The following is a 22297-nucleotide window of genomic DNA, read 5'->3' on the forward strand; positions in this document are numbered from 1 at the left end:
TGTATCTCTTGTAGATTTTTGTCTTTTAATTTCAAATGCATTTCCAATATCTTGCATTTGGGCTCTTGTTTTCCCACAGTTGCGGGTTTTGATATCATATTTGTGTACAGATAATTTCTAACCTTTACTGTATGTTTACCTTTAACAGGGAGCTTTTTCATTCATAATTTTCTTATCTCTAGTTGTGACCTTTCCTTTTCCACTTAGAGAAGTTTCTTTAGCATTTATTGCAGAGCTGATCTGGTGGTGCTGATTTCTCTTAGCTCTTGCTTGTCTGTAAAGTTTTGATTTCTTCATTGAATTTGAGTGAGAATCTTACTGGGTGGAGTATTTTTGGTTATAGGTTCTTCCCTTTCATGACTTTAAATATATTATATCACTCCCTTCTGACCTGTGGAGTTTCTGCTGAGAAATCAGCTGATAATCTTATGGGAGTTCCCTTGTATGTTATTTGTTGCTTTTACCTTGTTGTTTTTAATATTTTTTCTTTATCTTTAGTTTTTCTCAGTTTGATTGCTCTACATCTTGGCATGTTCCTCCTTGAGTTTATCCTGCCTGGAACTCTGTGTGCTTCCTGGACTTGGGTGACAGTTTCCTGTCCTATGTTAAGGAAGTTTTCAGCTATTATCTCTCCAAATGTTTTCTCAATTCCAATTCCTTTTCTGGTAGATTGCCTAGCTCCACTTCACTGAATAGTTCTTTGGGGTTTTATCTTGTTCCTTCATGTGGGACATATTCTTCTGCTGTCTCATTTTGTCTAACTTTCTGTGATTGTGATTTTCAATCTGCAGGCTGCAGGGTTGTAGTTTTTCTTGCTTCTGCTTTCTTCCCTCTGGTGGATGAGGCTAAGAGGCTTGTGCAGCCTGTCTGTTGGGAGGGATACTGGTTCCTGCTCACTGGTGGGTGGAGCTGGGTTTTGTCCCTCTGGTGGGCAGGGCTAGGCCCAGGGTGTTTTCTAGAGGGCTGTGGGCTCAAGAAGACTTTAAGCAGCCTGTCTGCTAATGGGTGGGTCTTTGTTCCTGCCCTGTTGGTTGTTTGGCCTAAGGCATCCCAGCACTGAAGCCTGCAGGCTGTTGGGTGGGGCCAAGTCTTGGTCAGAAAATGATGGCCTCCAAGAGGGCTCATGCCAATGAGTACCCCCAAGAGCTGCTACTACCAGTGTCTTTGTCCCCACAGTGAGCCACAGCCACCCCCCACTTCCACAGAAGACTCTCCAATACTAGCAGGTCTGTCTGCCCCGTCCCTTATGAGGTCACTACTTTTTTCCCTACGTCCTGGTGCACACCCTCCAAGAGTGAAGTTTCTGTGTCCCCCAGTCCTGTGGAATTCCTGCAATCAAACCCTGCTGACCTTGAAAGCCAGATTCTCTGGGGACTCCTCCTCCCATTGCCAGACACCCAGGCTGGGGATCCTGACATGGGGTCCAGAATTTTTACTCCTGTGGGAGAACTTCTGTGTTATAATTATTTTCCAATTTGTGGGTCACCCACCTCGTATGTTTGGGATTTGTATTCATCGCAATTGAGCCCCTCCTACCATCTCATTGTGGCTTTTTCTTTGTCTTCGAACGTAGGGAGTCTTTTTTGGTAGGTTCCAGTGGGCTTTTTTTTTTTTTTTCTTTTTGTCAGTGGTTGTTCAGTGTTTTTGTAAGAAGTGGTGAGCTCACATCCTTCTACTCCACCATCTTGTATCCAACCTGGGTCCTATTCAGAGTTTTGTAATTTCACATGAATTTTAGAAGTTTTTTCTTCTATTTGTTTTTAAAAAATGTCATTGGGATTTTGATAGGGATTAACTTGAATCTGTGGATCACTCTTATTGGCATAGATATTTTGCAATATCAAGTCTTTTAATCCATGAAAATTGGACATCTTTCCATTTATTTGTGACTTCTTTATATCTTTCTTCAATGTTTTGTAGTTTCCAGTTTACAAATCTTTAATCTCTTTGGTTAAGTTTATTCATAAATATTTTATTCTTTTGAATGATATTCTAAATGGGATTATTATCTTAACTTCCTTGTTTGTTGTTAGTGAATAAACATGAAACTGTTTTTTTGTATGTTGATTTTGTATCCTGAAACTTTACTAAGTAATTTATTTGTTTGAGAAATTTTTGGTAGTCTTTAAGGTTTTCTACATATAGGAGCATGTTGTATTTAAACAGATAATTTTAATTTTTTCCTGTCTACTTTGAACATCTTTTTTTTTTCTTGCTTAATTGCTCTGGCTAGGAATTCTAGTAGTATTTTGAATAGGAGTGGTGAGAGTGGGCATCACTGTCTTTTTCTTGATCTTAAAGGACAACTTTAATTTTTCACTGTTGAGTATGATTTCAATTGTGGGATTGTCATATATGGCTTTTATTATGTTGAGGTAAGTTCATTTATACCTAGATTTTTGAGAGTTTTTATCATGAAAGAGCATTGAATTTAGTCAAATAATTTTTATGTATCTATTGAGTTGATCATATAATTTTTATTATACAATAATAAAGTGGGGTACCACACTTATTGATTTATGTTATTTTAAACCAACCTTATATCTCAGGGATAAAGCTTACTTGATCATAATATGTGATCTTCTGAATGTACTGCTGAATTCATTTTGTGAATATTTTGTTGAGGATTTTTGTGTCTCTATTTATCAGGAATATTGGCATGTAGTTTGCTTTTTTCATAGTGTCTTTGCCTGGTTTTGATATCATGGTAATGCTGGCCTCATAAAATAAGTTTGGAAGTGGTTTCTCTTATTTATTTATTTATTTATTGGAAGTTTGAGAAGCGTTGGCATTAATTATTCTTTAACTGTTTGGTAGGATTCAACAATGAAGCCATCAAGTCCTAGGCTTTTCTTTGGTGGTTTTTGAGTATTGATTCAATCTTCTTAATCATTATTGATCTATTCAGGTGTTCTATTTCTTCCTGATTATTTATTCCTAATTATTCCTAGAATAATTATTTCTAGGTTATATGTTTCTAAGAAGTTATTCACTTCTAAGTTATTCAATTTGCTGATATTTAACTGTTTAAAGTAGTCTCTTATGACCATTTTTTAAAATTTCTGTAGCATCAGTTTTAATGTCTCTTTTTTCATTTCTGAATTTATTTGCATCTTTTTTCTTTTTCTTGGTCTAGCTAAAGCTTCCTCAGTTTTGTTTATTTTTTCAAAACCCAACTCTAGATTTGATTTTTCATTGTTTTTCTATTCTCTATTTTATTTTTTCTTTGACCCAGTGGTTGTTCAAGACTGTGTTGTTTAATTTCCACATATTTGTGAATTTTCTAATTTTCCCTCTGTTACTGATGTATAGTTTCATTCTATTTTGCTCAGAAAATATATGATTTAAATTATCTTAAAATTGTTAAGACTTGTTTTATGGCCTAACAAGCTCTATCCTAGAGAATCCTCCATGTGCATTTAAGAAGAATATGAATTCTACTGCTATTGGGTGGAATGCTCTGTATATATCTACTAGGTCCATATTTTACAGTGTTATTCAAGTCCACTACTTCTTTATTGGTAGTCCATCTGGATGTTTTCATCTAGTTCCATTGTTGAAAGTGAGATATTGAATTCTCCTACTATTATTATATTGATATGTTTCTCCCTTCAGTTCTGTCATTTTTTTCTTTATATATTTAGATGCCCTGACATTGGGTGCATATACATGTATCTTCCACAATAATTGATTCTTTTATCATCATATAATGTCCTTTGTCTCTTGTGACAATTTTTGATTTGAAGTTTATTTTCTCTCTATAAGTATAGTCACTCATGCTCTCTTGTTTACCATTTATATGAAACACCATTTTCCATGGCTTCACTTTCAGAATATGTATGTCCATAAATCTAAAGTGAGTGTTTGTAGACAGCATATAGTTGAGTCTTCTTTGTATCCATTCACTCACTTTGTATCTTTTGATTGGAAGTTTAACCCATTTATATTTAAAGTAATTATTGATAGGAAAGGACTTACTATTGCCATTTTGTTAATTGTTTTCTGTCTGTCTTATAGAAGTTTTTTTTTGTGTGGTTGTTGTTGTTGTTCCTCTTTTCCTCATTCACTGTCTTTGTTTCATTAATTTTTTCTATGATAAGTTTTAATTCTTTTCTCTTTTTAGTTAATTGATTTATAATTTACAGTTCTCCAATTAACAGTGAGATGAAGCATCTTTTTACATACTTAAAAGTAATTTGGATTTGCCATTTTGTAATTGTCTTTTCTCACTAATTTGTAATATCACATCTATCATATACCTTTTTTTTTTGTACAAGTTGTGCCAGTTGCTGGTTTCTATTCTGTTCTGTTTGTCTGTGTATCTGTACCTGCACCAGGACTTCACTATTTTAACTATTATGATTTTATAGTATTTCTTAGTATCTGGTATACTTTGTCTACTCTTGTTGCTTTCCTTGCTTTCTTTTCCAAAAAATTTTATTTAGTACACAAGGATGTATTTCTCCATATAAATTTTAGAATCATCATCATATTTTATTCAAAAGAGCCTCTTCATTTTTCCCAATTTTTAAATTCTAAAAAAATTTTGAATAATTTGTTAATTACTAAATAGTTTAATAGATTTTTGTCTATTTTATATAGTGTGCATTTTCTAATTTTGGAATTTTTTATTGAAGTATAGTGATTTACAATCTTGTGTTTGTTTCAGGTGTAAAGCATATTGATTCAGTATTTTTGCAAATTACATTCCATTATAGGTTTTTACAACCTAATGACTTTAATTCCCTGTGCTATAGAGTATATTCTTCTTATCTATTTTATATCTATTTGTTTGTAACTCTTAATCCCATACAGCTAATTTGTTCCTTCCCTCCTCTCTCTATCGTTTGGTAACCACAAGTTAATATTCTATATGTGTGAGTCTGTTTCTGCTTTATGTACACATTCATTTGTATTATTTTTTAGATTCCAAAAAATAAATTTTAGATATGATAAATAATATCATATAATATTTATTTTTCTTTGTCTGGCTTACTTCACCAAGCATAATATTGTCTAGGTTCATCCACATTGTGGTAATTGGCAGCATCTAATTCTTTTCTATGGCTGAGTAATATTACATTGTATACACACACACACACACACACACACACACACACACACACATATATCCATTATATATATATATATACACATATTTATACCACATCTCCTTAATCATTAGGGTTACTTCCATGTCTTGACTGTTATAAAAGTTTCTGCAATAAAGGTGCTGCAATAAACATTAGGGTGCATGAACTTTTTCATATTAGTGTTTTCATTTTTCTGTACATATACCCAGGAGTGGAATTTCTAGATCATGTAACATTTCTATTTTTAGTTTATTAGGGAACCTCCTTACTTTCTTCCACAGTGACTGCAACAATTTACATTCCCACCAACAGTGTACAAGGGTTCCCTTTTCTCCACATCCTCTTCGACATTTATTATTTATAGAATTTTTGACAATAGCCATTCTGACTAGTGTAAAGTGATACCTCATTGTGCTTTTGATTTACATTTCTCTAATAATTGACAATGCTGAGCATGTTTTCATGTGCCTATTGGCCATCTGTATGTATTCTTTGAAAAAATGTCTATTCAGGTCTTCTGCCCATTTTTTGATTGAGTTCTTTGGTTTTTTGATATTAAGTTGTATGAGCTATTTGTACGTTTGGATATTAATCCTTCATTGGTCACATCATTGCAAACTTTTTTTTCCCATTCTGTAGGTTGTCTTTCTTTTTAAAAATGGTTTCCTTTGCTGTGCAAAAGCTTTTAAGTTTAATTAAGTCCCATTTGTTTATTTTTGCTTTTATTTCTTTTCCTTTGGGAGGCTGATCAAAGAAAATATTTTTAAATTTTATGTCAAATATTGTTCTACCTATGTTCTCTTCTAGTTTTATGGTTTCAGGTCTTGCATTGAGATCTTTAAATCATTTTGAGTTTATTTTTGTATATGACATGATTGTTTAAATGTGGCTGTCCAGTTTGCCAGGACTACTTATTAGAAAATGTCTTTACTCCAGTGTATATCCTTCCCTCCTTTGTCATAGATTAATTGAATATAGGTGCATGGGTATACTTCTTGGTTGTCTATTCTGTTCCAGTGATCTATGTGTCTTTTGTTTTTTCCAATACCATGGTGTTTTGACTACTGCAGCTTTGTAATGTAGTCTGAAGTCTGGGAGTGTTATACCTCCAGCTTTGTTCCTTTATCTCAAGATTGCTTTGGCAACTCAAGGTCTTTTTTTAGCTCCATATAAATGTTAGGATTATTTGTTCTAGGTCTGTGAAAACTGTCCTGGGTATTTTGATAGGAATTGAATTGAATCTGTAGATTGCTTTGAGTGGCATGCCATTTTAAAAATATTATTTCTTCCAGTCCAAGAACATGGGATATCTATTAACTTCTTTGAATTATCTTCAACTTATTTCATCAAAGTTTTATCATTTTCAGATTATAGGTCTTTCACTTCTTTGGTTCAGTTAATTCATAGGTATTTTTTGATATGATTTTCTTTTCTTTATTTTTTAAGGACTTTTACTGAGAAATAATTGACATACAATAAACTGCATATATTTAAAGTGTACAATTTGATGTCTTTTCTAATTAGTAATATATATATATGGCTATCTAAATGTCCCAATTCATCCCATCACGACCCCCATCCCTGCTTTCCACCCTTAATGTCCATATGTTTGTTCTGTATATCTGTTTCTCTATTTATGTCTTGCAAACCAGTTAATCTGTACCATTTTTCTAGATTCCACATATATGCATTAATATATGATATTTGTTTTTCCCTTTCTGAGTTATGTCACTCTGTATGACTGTCTCTAGGTCCATCCATGTCTTTACAAATATCCTAATTTTGTTCCTGTTTATAGATGAGAAATATTCCATTGTATATAGGTACCACATTTTCTTTATCCATTCATCTGTCAATGGACATTTAGGTTGCTTCCATGACCTGGCTATTGTAAATGCAGCAATGAACATTGGGGTGCATGTATCTTTTTGAATTATGGTTTTCTCTGGGTATATTCCCAGTAGTGGGATTGTTGGGTCATATGGCAATTCCATTTTTAGTTTTTTGAGGAACCTGCATACTGTTCTCCATAGTGGCTGTATCAATTTACATTCCCACCAACAGGGCAAGAGGCTTCCCTTTTCTCCACACCCTCTCCAGTATTTATTGTTTGTAGATTTTCTGATGATGCCCATTCTAACTGGTGTGAGGTGATACCTCATTGTAGTTTTGATGTGCATTTCTCTAACAATTAGTGATGTTGAGCAGCTTTTCATGTGCCTCTTGGCCATTTGTATGTCTTCTTTAGAGAAATGCCTATTTAGGTCTTCTGCCCATTTTTTGATTGGGTTGTTTGTTTTTTTGATATTGAGCTGCATGAGCGTTTATATATTTTGGAGATTAATCCTTTGTTGATTTGTTTGCAAATATTTTCTCCCATTCTGAGAGCTGTCTTTTATCTTATTTAATGTTTCCTTTGTTGTGCAGAAGCTTTGAAGTTTCATTAGGCCCAATTCATTTATTTTTGTTTTTATTTCCATTACTCTAGGAGGTGGGTCAAAAAAGATCTTGCTCTCGCTTATGTCAAAGAGTGTTCTTCCTGTTTTCCTCTAAGAATTTTATAGTGTCTGGCCTTACACTTAGATCTTTCATCCATTTTGAGTTTATTTTTCTGTTTGGTGTTAAAGACTGTTTTAATTTCATTATTTTACATGTAGCTGTCCAATTCTGCAGCACCATTTATTAAAGAGGCTGTCTTTTCTCCATTGTATATCCTTGCCTCTTTTGTCATAGATGAGTTGACCATAGTTTATCTATGGGTTTTCTATCCTTTTCCATTCATCTATATTTTCTGTTTTTGTACCAGTACCATATTTTCTGGATACTTCGTACTATAGTCTGAACTCAGGGAATCTGATTCCTCCAGCTCCTTTTTTTTTTTTCTTTTTTCTTTTTTTTTTCCTGAAGATTGCTTTGGCTATTCAGGGTCTTTTGTGTCTCCATACAAATTTTAGGTTTTTTTGTTCTAGTTCTGTAAAAAAATGCCATTGGTAATTTGATAAGAATTGCATTGAATCTATAGATTGCTTTGGGTATTATAGACACTTTCACAGTGTTGATTCTTCCAATCCAAGAACATGGTATATCTCTCCATCTGTTTGTGTTGTCTTTGATTTATTTCACCAGTGTCTTATAGTTTTCTGAGTAGAAGTATTTTACCTCCATAGTTAGGTTTATTCCCAGGTATTTTATTCTTTTTGTTGCAATGGTGAATGGGATTATTTCCTTAATTTCTCTTTCTGATGTTTCATGGTTAGTGTAGGAATGCGAGAGATTTCTGTGTGTTAATTTTGTATCCTGCAACTTTACAAAGTTCATTGATTAGCTCAAGCAGTTTTCTGGTGGCATCTTTAGGCTTTTCTATATATAGTATGATGTGCTCTGCAAACAGTGACAATTTTACTGCTTCTTTTCCAATTTGGATTCCTTTTGTTTCTTTTTCTTCTCTGATTGGTGTGGCAAGGACTTCCAAAACTATGTTGAATAGTAGTGGAGAGAGTGGACACCCTTGTCTTTCTCCTGATCTTAGGAGCAAGGGAATGCTTTTGGTGAAAAACTCAATGGTGAAAAACCATTGAGAATTATGCTTCCTGTGGGTTTGTTGTATATGGCCTATATTATGTTGGGGTAGGTTCCCTCTATGCCCACTTTCTGGAGAGTTTTTATCATAAATCATTGCTGAATTTTGGCAAAAGCTTTTTCTGCATCTATGGAGATGATCATATGGTTTTTATTCTTCAATTTTTTTAACATGGTGTATCACATTGATTGATTTGCCTATATTGAGGAATCCTTGCATCCCTGGGATAAATCCCACTTAATCATGGCATATGATCCTGTTAATGTGTTGTTGGTTTCTGTTTCCTAGTATTTTGTTGAGGATTTTTGCATCTAAATTCATCAGTGATCTTGGTCTATAATTTTCTCTTTTTTTTCTGTAGTATCTTTGGTTTTCTTATGACGGCCTCATAGAATGAGTTTGTGAATTTTCCTTCCTCTGCAATTTTTTGGAAGAGTTTGAGAAGGATGGGTGTGTTAGCTTTTCTCTAAACTTTTGATAGAATTCACCTGTGAAGCCATCGGGCCCTGGACTTTTGTTTGTTGGGAGATTTTTAACCACAGTTTCAATTTCATCACTTGTGATTGTTCTGTTCATATTTTCTATTTCTTCCTGATTCAGTCTTAGAAGGTTATGTCTTTCTAAGAATCATTCCATTTCATCCAGGTTGTCCATTTTATTGGCATATAGTTGCTTGTAGTAGTCTCTTATGATGCTTTTTATTTCTGTGGTGTCTATTGTAACTCCTCCTGCTTCACTTCTAATTTTATTGATTTGTGTCCTCCCCCTCCCTTTCTTGGTGAGTGTGGCTAAATATTTATCATTTTTTTTTATCTTCTCAAAGAACCAGCTTTTACTTTTATTGATCTTTGCTATTGTTTTCTTTGTTTCTATTTCATTTATTTGTGCTCTGATTTTTATGATTTCTTTCCTTCCATTAACGTCGGATTTGGTTTGTTCTACTTTCTCGTTTCTTTAGGTGTAAGGTTAGGTTGTTTACTTGGGATTTTTGTCGTTTCTTGTGGTAGATTGTATTGCTATAAACTTCTGTCTTAGAACTGCTTTTGCTGCCTTTCATAGGATTTGGATCATTGTGTTTTCATTGTCATTTGTTTCTAGGTATTTTTAACTTCCTCTTTGATTTCTTCAGTGATCTCTTGGTTATTTAGTAGTGTATTGTTTAGCTTCCATGTGTTTGTGATTTTTACAATACTTTTTCATGCAATTGATTTCTAATCTCATAGTGTTGTGTTCAGGAAAGATGCTTGATATGATTTCAGTTTTCTTAAATTTTCCAGGCTTGAATTGTGACCCAAGATGTGATCTATCCTGGAGAATATTTCATGTGCATTTGTGAAGAAATTTGAAGCTGCTGTTTTTGGATGGAATGTTCTATAGATATGTATTAAATCTATCTGTTCTATTGTCTCATTTAAAGCTTGTGTTTCCTTATTAATTTTCTGTCTGGATGATCTGTACATTGGTGTAAGTGGGGTGTTAAACTCCCCCACTATTATTGTGTTACTGTTGATTTCCTCTTTTATTGTTGTTAGCATTTGCCTTATATATTGAAGTGCTCCTATATTGGGTCCATGTATATTTATAATTGTTATATCTTCTTGGATTGATCCATTGGTCATTATGTAGTGTCCTTTACTGACACTTGCATCATCCTTTATTTTAAAGTCTATTTTATCTGATATGAATATTGCTACTCCAGCTTTCTTTTGATTTCCATTTGCATGAAATATCTTTTCCCATACTTTCAGTCTGTATGTGTCCCTAGGTCTGAACTGGGTCTCTTGTGCAGAGCATACATATGGGTCTTGTTTTTGTATCCATTCAGCCAGTCTGTGTCTTTTGGTTGGAGCATTTTGTCCATTTACATTCAAGGTAATTATTGACATGTATGTTCCTATTATCATTTTATTAATTGTTTTAAGTTTGTTTCTATAGGTCCTTTTCCTCTCTTGTGTTTCCCACTTAGAGAAATTCATTTAGCATTTGTTGTCAGGCTGGTTCATTGGTGCTGGATTCTCTTAGCTTCTGCTTGTTTGTAAAGCTTTTGATTTTTTCGTCAAATCTGAATGAGATCCTTGCTGGATAGAGTATTCTTGGTGGTAGGTTCTTCCCTTTCAGCACTGTAAATATATCCTGCCACTCCCTCTGGCTTCCAGACTTTCTGCTGAGAAATCAGCTGTTACATGTATGGGAGTTGCCTTGTATGTTATTTGTCGTTTTCCCCTTGTTGCTTTGAATAATTTTTCTTTGTCTTTAATTTTTGTCAATTTGATTACTGTGTGTATTTTGTGTTTCTCCTTGGGTTTATCCTGCCTGGGACTCTCTGCACTTCCTGGAATTGGGTGGCTATTTCCTTTCCCATGTCAAGGAAATATTTGACTATAATCTCTTCCAATATTTTCTTGGGTTCTTTCTCTCGTCTCCTTCTGGGACCTTTATAATGTGAATGTTGGTGAATATAATGCTGTCCCAGAGGTCTCTTAGGCTGTCTTCATTTCTTTTCATTCTTTTTTCTTCCCGTGGCAATGATTGCCACCATTCTTCCAGGTTACTTATTCATTTTTCTGCCTCAGTTATTCTGCTATTGTTTCCTTCTAGTGTATTTTTCATTTCAGTTATGTATTTCTTATCTCTGTTTTTTGTTCTTTAATTCTTCTAGGTCTTTGTTAAACTTTTCTTGCATTTTTTTGATCTTTGCATCCAGTTTTTTTTCAAAGTCCTGGATCATCTTCACTATCATTTTTCTGAATTCTTTTTCTGGGAGAGTGCCTATCTCCACTTCATTTAGTTGTTTTTCTGGCGTTTTATCTTGTTCCTTCATCTGGTACAAAGTCCTCTGCCTTTTCATTTTCTCTATCTTTCTATGGCTGTGGTTTTTGTTCCACAGGCTGCAGGGTTATATTTCTTCTTGCTACTGCTCTCTGCCCTCTGGTGGATGAGGCTATTTAAGTGGCTTGTGCACACTTCCTGATGGGAGGGATTGGTGATGGGTAGAGCTGGGTGTTGCTCTGTGGGCAGAGCTCAGTAAAACTTTAATCCTCTTGCCTGCTGATGGGTTGGTTTGAGTTCCCAACTTGTTGGTTGTTTGGCCTGAGGTGACCCAGCCCTGGAGCTTACAGGCTTTTTGGTGGGACTAATGGTGGATTCTGGGAGGGCTCTCACCAATGAGCACTTCCCAGAACCCCTGCTGCCAGCAGCCCCATCCCTGCAGTGAGCATAGCTATCCCCTGCCTCTGCAGTCCACCCTCCAACACCAGCAGGTAGGTCTGGTTCACTCTCTTATGGTGTCACTGCTCCTTCCCCCTGGGTCATGGTTTGCACAGTACTTCTTGTGTGCTCTCCAAGAGCAGAGTCTTTGTTTCCCCCAGTCCCGTGGAAGTCCAGTGGGATTTGCTGGCCTTCAAAATCTGATTCTCTAGGGATTCTTCTTCCTGTTGCCAGATCCCCAGGTTGGGAAGCCTGACGTGGGGCTCAGAGCCCTCACTCCAGGTGGTATACTTCTGTGGAATAATACTTCTGTGGAATAACTGTTCTCCAGCTTTTGAGTCGCCCACCCAGTGGTTATGGAATTTGTTTTTGTTGCAGTTGTGTCCCTCCTTCCATCTCATTGTGGTTTCTCCTTTGTCTCTGGATGTGGGGTGTCTTTTTTGTTGAGTTCCTGTGTCTTCCTGCTGATGATTGTTCGGCAGTTAGTTGTGATTTCAATTCTCTTGCAGGAGATAGTGAGAGGGTGTCCTTGTACTCTGCCATCTTGAACCAATCTCCTGACGTGATTTTACATAATTTTTTAAAATTTCTCTTTCTTATATTTCAATATTAGTGTATAACAACAAAACAAATTTCTGTATATTGATCTTGTATCCTGGGATCTTGCTGAATTCATTTATTAGTTCTAAGAGTTTTGGGGTGGAGACTTTAGGGTTCCCTAAGTAGAGTATCTGCATCTGTTATCTGTGAATAGTGAAGGTTTATGTTTTTTTCTATGTTAAATAGAATTGACAAGTGTGGGCATCCTTGCCTTGTTCCTGAATTCAATGGGAAGTCTTTCAGCTTTTCACTATTAAGTATTATGTTGGCTGTTGGTTTGTCATAAATGGCCTTTATTGTGTTGAGATATGTTCCCTCTAGACCTACTTTGATGATATTTTTTATCATGAGTAGATATTAAATTTTGTCAAATGCTTTCATTGCAACTATTGGGATGATTGTGCAATTTTTATCTTTTCCTATTTTAATGTGTTGTATCACATTGATTGATTTGTGTATGTTGAACCATACTTGTTACCCTAGAATAAATCCAATGTGAGTGTGGTTTATTATTCTTTTTATGTATTGTTGGATTTGGTTTGCTAACATTCTCTGAGGATTTTTACATCTATATTTATCAAAGAAATTGGCCTGTAATTTTCCTTTTTTGTAATGTCATTGTCTTGTTTAGGTGTAAGAGTAATGGTGGCCTCACAGAATGACTTTGGAAGTGTTCCCTTATCCTCAACTTTTTGAAATACTTTGAGGAGCATAGGTATTATTTCTTCTTTGTATGTTTGATAGAATTCCGCTGTGAAGCTGTCTGGTCCTGAACTTTTGTTTGTTGGGAGTTTTTTTTAAGTACAAATACAATTTCACTTCTAGCAATCAGTCCGTTGTCATTTTCTTTTTGACTCAGTCTTGGCAGGTAGTATGTTTCTAGAAATATTTCCATTCCTTCTAAGTTGTTCAACTTGTTGGCATATAGCTATTAATAGTATTCTCTTATGATTTTTTGTATCTCTGTTATGTCAGTTGCTATTTCTCCTCTTTCATTTCTTATTTTGTTTATTTGGGTCTTCTCTCTTTTCTTCTTGGTGAACCTGGTTAAAGGTTTATCAATTTTGTTTATCTTTTCAAAAAATGAGTTCTTGGTTTCATTAATCTTTTCTATTATTTTTGATTTCTATATTATTTATTTCCTCTCTGATCTTTATTATTTCCTTTCTTCTGCTGACTTTGAGCTTTGTTTTTTCTTCTTTTTCCATTTTTTTAGATGATAGTTTAGGTTGTTTGAGATTTTCCTTTTTTCTTGAGTAAGGCCTTGCTGCTATGAAATTCCCTCTTAGAACTGCTTTTGCTTCATCCCATAGATTTTGAAAGTTGTTTTTCCAGTTTCATTTATCTTGAGACATTTTCTGACTTCTTCTTTGATTTGTCTATTGATACATTGGTTTTCTAGTAGCATGTTCTTTAATCTCCATGTTTGTTCTTTTACCATTTTTTTTTTTTTCAGTAGTTGATTTCTAGTTTCACACTGTTGTGGTCAAATGAAATGCTTGATATAATTTCTATGCTCTTAAATTTGTCAAGGCTTATTTTATGTCCTAGTATGTGATCTATCCTGGAGAACATTGTATGAGCACTTGAAAAGAATGTGTATTCTGCCTTTTTTTTTTTTTTTTTTTTTTGATATAATGTTCTCACTTCTCCTTCTGGAGCTCCTATAATGCAAATGTTGACATGTTTAATGTTATTTTATAGATCTCATATGTTGCTTTCTTCTTTTCCTTTCTGTCTGCTTTTCTGCTTAGGTGATTTTCATTATTTTATCTTCCAGATCACTTATGCATTCTGTGTCATTTAGTCTGTTATTTACTGCCTTTAGAGTGTTTTTTAACTCAGATATTGAATGATGTATTTTTTATTGGGTCTTCTTTGTATTTTCTAGTTCCTAGTTAAAATGATCTGTACTTAGATCAATTTTATTTTCTAACTCAGCATTTTTATTACTAATGTTTTGAATTCATTATCTGGTAGACTTTTTAATCTCTTTCATTATTTCTTTTTTTCAGGTGTTTTCTCTTGCTCTTTCAAATGAGAGTAGTTCCTCTGCCTCTTCATTTTACTTAACTTTCACTGTCTCTTTGATTTTAGGTGAAACAGTTACTTATTAAAGTTGTGTTTTTTGTTTGTTTGTTTGTTTGTTTTTGTTTTTGTTTTGTGTGTGTGTGTGTGCAGTGCCTCATTTGGATGTGTCTGGAGTCTTGGAAGCTTGACTACCCTACGTCCTCCTACAAATGGACCTTGAGAGCTTGCTTGGAGGTTCTAGCAGGGGAGCACAGCTACTTGTATACCCTTGACAGAAGAACGGTCCTCCTCTGTCAGGGAAGGTCATCCTCTTCAACCGAGCATGCAGCTTCGGGAGGGATGCACATGGAGCATTGAGGGAGGAAGGGGACAACTGTCTAGCCAGCCAGATCAGCCGAATCAACCCTGGCAATCAATGGGGTGACAGATGTCACAGCCAGATCACCCTCACATCCTAAAGTTGTGTTCTTATGAGGGAGTGTCCCTATGTACACAGTTAGTGTCCAATGCCTTTCATGGGCATGGGGGGAGGCTGGATTTGATGTGGATACCAATCACATCTTTCCTTAGGATGTGCTGGCCACCATCACATTGGCTGGGGGTGTGGCTGGTAATGGAGGAGCTAGGGCCTGTGCAGGGTGTGCAGTGGGACTCTCCACTCAGTGGCTGTCACCACCCTGTCAGGGGCAGGGGTTGCTCCCTGAGAGTCAGGCTCAGCTGACTCCATTTCAGTGTGTGTTTTTTCTTCTCCCTATACTGAGGTTTTTGTTACAAAGGAGGTGAGTATTGAAGCAAGTGGGGTTTGTGCACTTACAGAATTCTGAGGCACTGCCTGTTTAGGCATCTGTAGCTCCACTCAGATGGCTGCTTCCTTTCCCCTTTTGTTGCTGCCCCAGATCTAGTGCTATGTTGTGGTGTGGAGTGGGCAGGGCTAGAGCATTAGCTCAGCAGGATCTGGGGAGCTCAGTGTGGTGGTTGCAGGAGTTCAAGCAGCCATGCTGCCATCAGAAGTCTGGGCTGCCTCTGGGACAATGTTTGAGTAAGCACCAACAATGGCCACCACTGCCCCAACTGGACTACACCCTGGGGCTCTGGGTCACCTCTCCATCCCTAAGTTGAGTCTTTTCCCAGGTCCTGGCCTTCCTAGATTCAATGCTGAGCTGTGGCTTGGAGTGAGCAGGGCCAGGGTGTTCATTTTGCTTGGACTGGGGAATATGGTGAAGGAGCAACAAGGGCAAGCCTCTCTGTGTCCTGTATGGGGACAAGCTAGCACTTTCACACTCCTTGCAAGTGAGGTCTAGGTTTCTCCAGCCTTTCTATCTGTCCCAGAAGTGTTTTAAGCAGCTGGAGCAGCTTGTCTCCTATACATAGGATCTCAAGACTGGGATGCCCAGTCTGTGACTCAACCTGCTCCCTCTCCAGGATGAATGTCTACCTGTGGAATCTCCCTTTTCCTCTTAGTCCCCTCCCAGGAACACAGGTCCTGGCCTGATGCTTTTCTTTCCATCCTACCTGATTATGTGTGTATCTTTCTTACAGCATTGGCTGTATAGTTCTTCTGCCAGTTTTCAGTTAGTTTTCCATGAGAATTATTCAACAGGTAAATGTATTTTTAATGTGTGTTTGTAAGAAGTGTGCTGCACATCTTTTTACTCTGCCATCTTGATCTCCCTACTCTGGGTGGTATGTATTTACTATAACAATTTCTAATTGGCTATTGCTAATTTATGTAGAAAAATGCTGCTGTTAATCTTTAATCCAGTAACTTTGCTGAACTCTCTTATTAGTTTAATACTTTGCTGATTTTCCTAGGTTTTTATTGAAATAATATGCAAACAATCATAATTTTGTCTCTGATTTTCCAATGATTATGCTTTTTCTTTCCTATCTTATTGCATTGGTCAGAATCTCTAGCATTATAATGAATGGGAAATGTACATAAAGTTTTCCATAATATAAAACATAGATTTTTGTGGATAATCTTCTGACAAATGAATTAAACACACAACTTTTAGTCCAGCCCAATGGATATGTCAGTTTTATTTATCCCCTGTTCAGTGTTTTGCTCTGTTGGCAAGTCATCCTTCTTGAAATGTACCTTTCATATTATCCTCTACTGGCTTTCTGCCTATCTTTTGGGCCAGTCTTTTTCAAAGTCTTCCTAGGTTTAGTCATTTACTCATTCATTCATTCACTCAACAGATATTTATTAAGGACCACTTGTGTACCACACTCCTTCCATCATCTACCTGGCCTTTACATTCATTTTCTAGCACTTTGTATACTCTTCCTGGGACAGTTAATTCTATTACTACAACTACTATCTATCACAGATGACCAAATCTACTGTTACATTGCGTATTACAAGTCTGCTATTATACATCTTGAATGAAAGATCAATATGTCCATGTTGATATCCTACAGCCAGTTTAAAATTATCTTTCTCTAAAACTGCTTCTTTCACATTCTCACCCATTGAGTTAGTAGCAATGTTCATCATTGGCAAATCAAGTCAAATAAATACTTCCTCTTCTCAAAAGCTTTCCTCAGTTTCTTTATGGGTTAAAGAATTTCCTTTTTTGGCTCCTGTGGGTCTGCTCACCTTCTTAAAGGTGTTTATACTTGTAATAATATTCTAATACATCTTTCCTTACCACTAAACAAGGAACTCTTAGGAAGCAGGAACTGCTTATTTCCATCTCTAAAATGGAAGCAATTGATGCTTGCTGAGTAACAAGTGGTGTTTCCCATTGTTTAAGGCCGTCTTCATTTCCCTACTCTGTGAGATTTGCTGTTATCATTCAATTTATTAAATAAAAATTTCACTTTACCAAAAGGAAAATGAAAAAGAGAGGAAATCTGACTATATTAAAACATAGTTTCAAAGGGAGAGGAAGATGAAGAAAAAGAGTAAAAATATTTAACCTGGGGAAGTTCTGAGATTCTGAGGTAAAATGGGCAGATTAAGTCTCCAATGTCCTTTGCTTCACATACGTCTCCATCCATCACCTTCATCTGCACTATTCCTTCACATTAAGACCTCAAAAGAATGACATATGTTGTGCTTTTCTTTTTGTGGTTTATTTAAAATATGTTTTAAATGTATTACTACTCTTTATCAGTTGGGGAAAATTAGCATGGAATAAAAGTCTGGGGCAAGGACTGAAGTTGGGAGGAAGAACAAAGGAATTGTGTATGCCAATGAAATAATTAGAGAAAACTGAGAGGTGCTGTTTATGCCCTTGTGTATCTAAAGAGGTCTGAGGTACGGGGTCAGGGTGGCAGAAGGCCTTGCCAAAATTTCAGGAGTTTGGAATAATCATAAGGATATACAGAACCCTAATTCCATGCATTAAATGGACTCTTAGTTGTCATAAATTAAGAAATTCTTTACTGCAACATAAACACTATCTTGTCATTTGTATGAGTATCCCCTGCCTAGAGTCTCTCCTAAAATCATCAAAAAAAAAAAAAAAAAAGGAGTGAAATCAAGCTGGAAAAGGTTTTGCTCTTCCTTGTAGATGCACTGAGGGGCTCCTACCCGAGAGAGAAGATGAGCAGAGGAGAAACTTCAGATAAAAACGCATGCTCTGAAGCAGTGACATTTAGCAAAGTGATTAGGTAGTGACATTAAACAAGCTCCCAGGCCATTTCCAAGTGATTTCTATGGGCACCTGTGCTGCTTAGGAAGGCCAGGTTAAAGGTGGGAAAAATGGACTCTTTTTAAATTAAAATCTGAGGGTGTTTTAATAGGAAGCTCAGGAAATAATTGTTTGTTTTTTCATTAGTATGCTTTTTTCTTTGTTAAAAAGAAATTATTTTTACCCTAAGGAGCATAATAAAGGAAAAATATTTGACCAGAGTAAGTGCAAGTTGTGAATAGGAGGAAGACATTAACAATGTTTTCTAGAGGGAAATTGTCCACCTCTGACTTCCGCCTCTCCAGGCAGACATGTCAGAGTGAAGGCTGTACTTTTCATCAGAGTGACTTAAACATAATTATTCTTTACTCTCACAGGTTTATCAAATTCCTCTTTGGCTGTCCAAAATCATTGTTCAGAGCTGAATGGTATCTACAAGACCCCGTCAGAGTGAAAGCTCTCCAGCAAGTAATACTTGGTTAGGAAAAAATTAGACATATCCCTTCTTTCACAGTCATCACTGCCTTACTGTATCTACTTCTTCCTGATGATTGTCACCTGACTTCTCTGGTCCCCAAGAGGCTTCCATTCAGGACTCTGGATATGTTCTTTCCTCTCATCCCTTGGTTATTATATTACTCATGGGAGGAGCAGGCTCTTGCTTATTTTAACTTACTACTTTCAAGTTTTCCCTGAGCATCCAAATCCAGTTGACAGATATGTGGAAAGATTTTATGGACCTAGCCTGAAGTGGCTTACATCATTTACTCCCATGTTCCAGTGGTCAGTCCCATGGCCACAACTTACTACAAAGGAATCTAGGAAAGTCAAACTGTGAGCTTGGGAGAAAAAGGGAAATGGATTTGGGGAATATCTAGCCAGATTCTGCCTCATTAATCCTTATAGATTTTAGCTTAGCTTCTCCTTTGGTTTTTAATTTCTGATCCCCTCTTGGTGTAATTCAGCAAACTCCTGTCATTTGAAACAACTTTTGATATATTAAACCTGAGCCTGAGTCCTGAGTTCAGTCCCTGGACTCATCTTTGTCAACTGCCACATGCAACATAAGAGGTGGGACCTCCCAGATTCTACATGGAAAGAGGTAAGAGGAAAGGAGGAAGTAGAGTGGGTGGTGGGGAAAATTATCTTGGGATCCTCACATTACAGTCTGCCTAAGAGAACTATGAAAACACTTCAGGACCTCAAAGTGCAGCTCCAGAGAAATGAGTGGGTCATTCCCTGAGCATCCAAGGATTCATGAAAGCTTAAATGAGGAGTGAGAGACAGGACAGCTCAGGGCTTGTGTTTTGGTTGTCAACCTATGTTTGTGTGCTTTTAAATCCTAGGTTCTGGAGCAGTTGAAAACAAGATTGTCATCAGTAATTTCTGCCAAGGATTTCTGAGTCATTTACCTTAATTTGTCAGCAATAAAAGGATAAAAACTCTGCTCCTTCCACTTATCAAATCAACCAGAGCCACATGGATTTTTGCAGAGATAGTTTAAATGTGAATTACCCAAACAGTTCAGCACCATTAGACACCTCTCTGCCTATGTTGAAATTCAGCATCATTCTTAAGAGTGAGAATTTTCAAAATCCATTCTTCACTTTTAAAGTTTCCCATTCTCCCCAGTTGGACTGTGGGATTTGTCAGTAGTGGTATTATTGACATTTTGGGCCAGATAATGCTTTGTTGTGGGGAGGAACGTGTCCTGTGCAGTATAGGATATATAGCAGCACCCCAGATTTGCCAGTAGTACCCCTCCCTCTAGTTGCGGCAATAAAAATGTACTCAGACATTCCCAAGTGTCTGCTGGGGGAGAAAATTGTCCCCACCTGAAAACCACTGAGTTGGAGAAAGGTCCAGCTTGATCTTTTCTAGAAAAAAGAAATTTCAAAGATGTGCCTTTTCCTAGCCTATAAGAAAAATAAGTACTTATTACAGACCCCAGGGTAGTACATATACTCATAACACATAAATGCCTGTGGACTGATTTATTAATTGGTTGATTAATTATTTGTTTAAAGTTTAATAACTTTAAGGAACACAAATGTGTGGATGAGCTGGTCATGAGAAGAAGGGCAGCACAGAGTAGGAAGTGGAAACTCTTAAGGAGGTGGGAATAAGAACTGATGTGCAATGCAAGCTCTTAATCACCTTGTGTTACATTTTACATAAAAATATGTTTCACTTGATCCTTGTAGCCACCCTTCCAAGTACTTTGTAAATAATCAATATATTTTATCAATCACAGTAATATCAACTACTAAAGATAATGTCCCAATTTTTGAGATAAGGGAATTGAGGTTCACAATGGTTAAGTAAGACAGAAAATGGCAAAGCTGTTATTCCACCTTACCTTTAAGCCATACACTTTCTATAATGTGCCCTCGCTGTGAAGTCCTTTGTAGTCCCTGCTACTTTCTCAATGTGAACAAAAGTCAACTTGGGAAGGATTTTACATGTGGATCAACAATGACATGGCATGAGGAAAATCTGAGTGGAAGAGGGCCCATCAACACACTGCAAATTTGCACTAAGCCACTCAAGAATTCTCTCAAGAAGATACTTGGAGCTTATGCCATAGAGAAGACAGAAAGAAAAAAGAAAAGGAGAGCTGTTGTTGCCAATAAATGTCCATGAGTCTATGAGAAAGTCAGTATGGCAACACAATTATTATTTTGCATTAAACACCAAGTTTTTTTAACACAAAAATTCTGTTCAATTACGATATGTGTGTATATACATATGTATTTAAATTTAATTAAATTATTAATTAAATCAAAAAAAAGAGTAAATGGAGGCTATGACCAAATACGCCACAATTATTTCTATAAAGATGGAAATAAAGAAGCAATGTTTTTCCCTTGAATAGATTCAAATGACTCCCAAGGAAATTTTTGATCAGGGTCTGATCTTTCAGTGCTTCTGTTTTCCAAATGTACCCAGTAATGTACCCAATAAAGATACCATCACATGTCCATCTTGATTAACCACAGTACAGCTACCCAGTCCTTACTTAAAATGCCTGGGAATTTGGAAATTATCACTGACTACCTACTCCAATCTTACAGCACATCTTTGAACTACTTAGTCCAGACTATCCTTGGAACTATTTTCACAGATTTCAGACTTATTTACTGGCTATCTCTTGGTAAGGTGAAAATATGCAGTGAGATAAATAAACAAATTAAATAAATAAACATATCAAAAGACACTCTACATCATATGTCATCAGGGAAATGCAAATTAAAATAACAATGAGAGACCACTACATATCTGTTAGAATGACCCAAATCCAGAGCACTGACAATACCAAATGCTGGCAAGAATGTGGGGCAACAGCCACTCATTCATTGCTGTGGGAATGCAAAATGGTACAGCTATGCTGGAAGACAGTTTATCAGTTTCTTACAAGATTAAACATACTCTTATCATATGATACAGCAACTGCACTCCTTGGTATTTACCCGAAGGAGTTAAAAACGTATGTTCACACAAAAACCTGCACACAAATGTTTATATCGGCTTTATTCATAATTGCCAAAACTTGGAAGCAACCAAGATGTCCTTGGTAGGTGAATGGATAAATTGCGGTACATCCAGACAATGGAATAGTATTTATCTATTAAAAAGAAATGAGCTATCAAGCCATGAAAAGACATGGAGGAAGCTTAAATGCATATTGCTAAGTAAAAGAAGCCAATCTGAAAAGGCTGATGCTGTATGATTCCAACTATATTACATTCCAGAAAAGGCAAAGCTATGGAGACAGTTAAAAGATCAGTGATTGCCAGAGATTAGGGGAGATGGAGGGATGAATATTCAGAACACAGATTTTTAGGGCAGTGACAATACTCTGTATGACACTATAATAGTCATTTATAAATTTAAATTATAAATTTATTATAATTTTTAAATTATAAATTTGTCCAATCTCATAATATACACTACCTTATGTAAACTATGGACTTTGGGTGATTATAACATGTCAATATAGGTTCATCAATTGCAGCAAAAGTACCACTCTGGTGGGAATGTCAATAATAGGGGAGGCTATGGATGTGGAGGTGGAGGCTATATGGGAAATCTCTGTGCCTTCTGCTTAGTTTTGCTATGAATCTAAAACTTCTGTAGAAAAGTGA

This window comes from Hippopotamus amphibius, chromosome 9 (genome assembly GCF_030028045.1).
Source record: "Hippopotamus amphibius kiboko isolate mHipAmp2 chromosome 9, mHipAmp2.hap2, whole genome shotgun sequence".
NCBI classification, from domain to species: Eukaryota; Metazoa; Chordata; class Mammalia; order Artiodactyla; family Hippopotamidae; genus Hippopotamus; species Hippopotamus amphibius.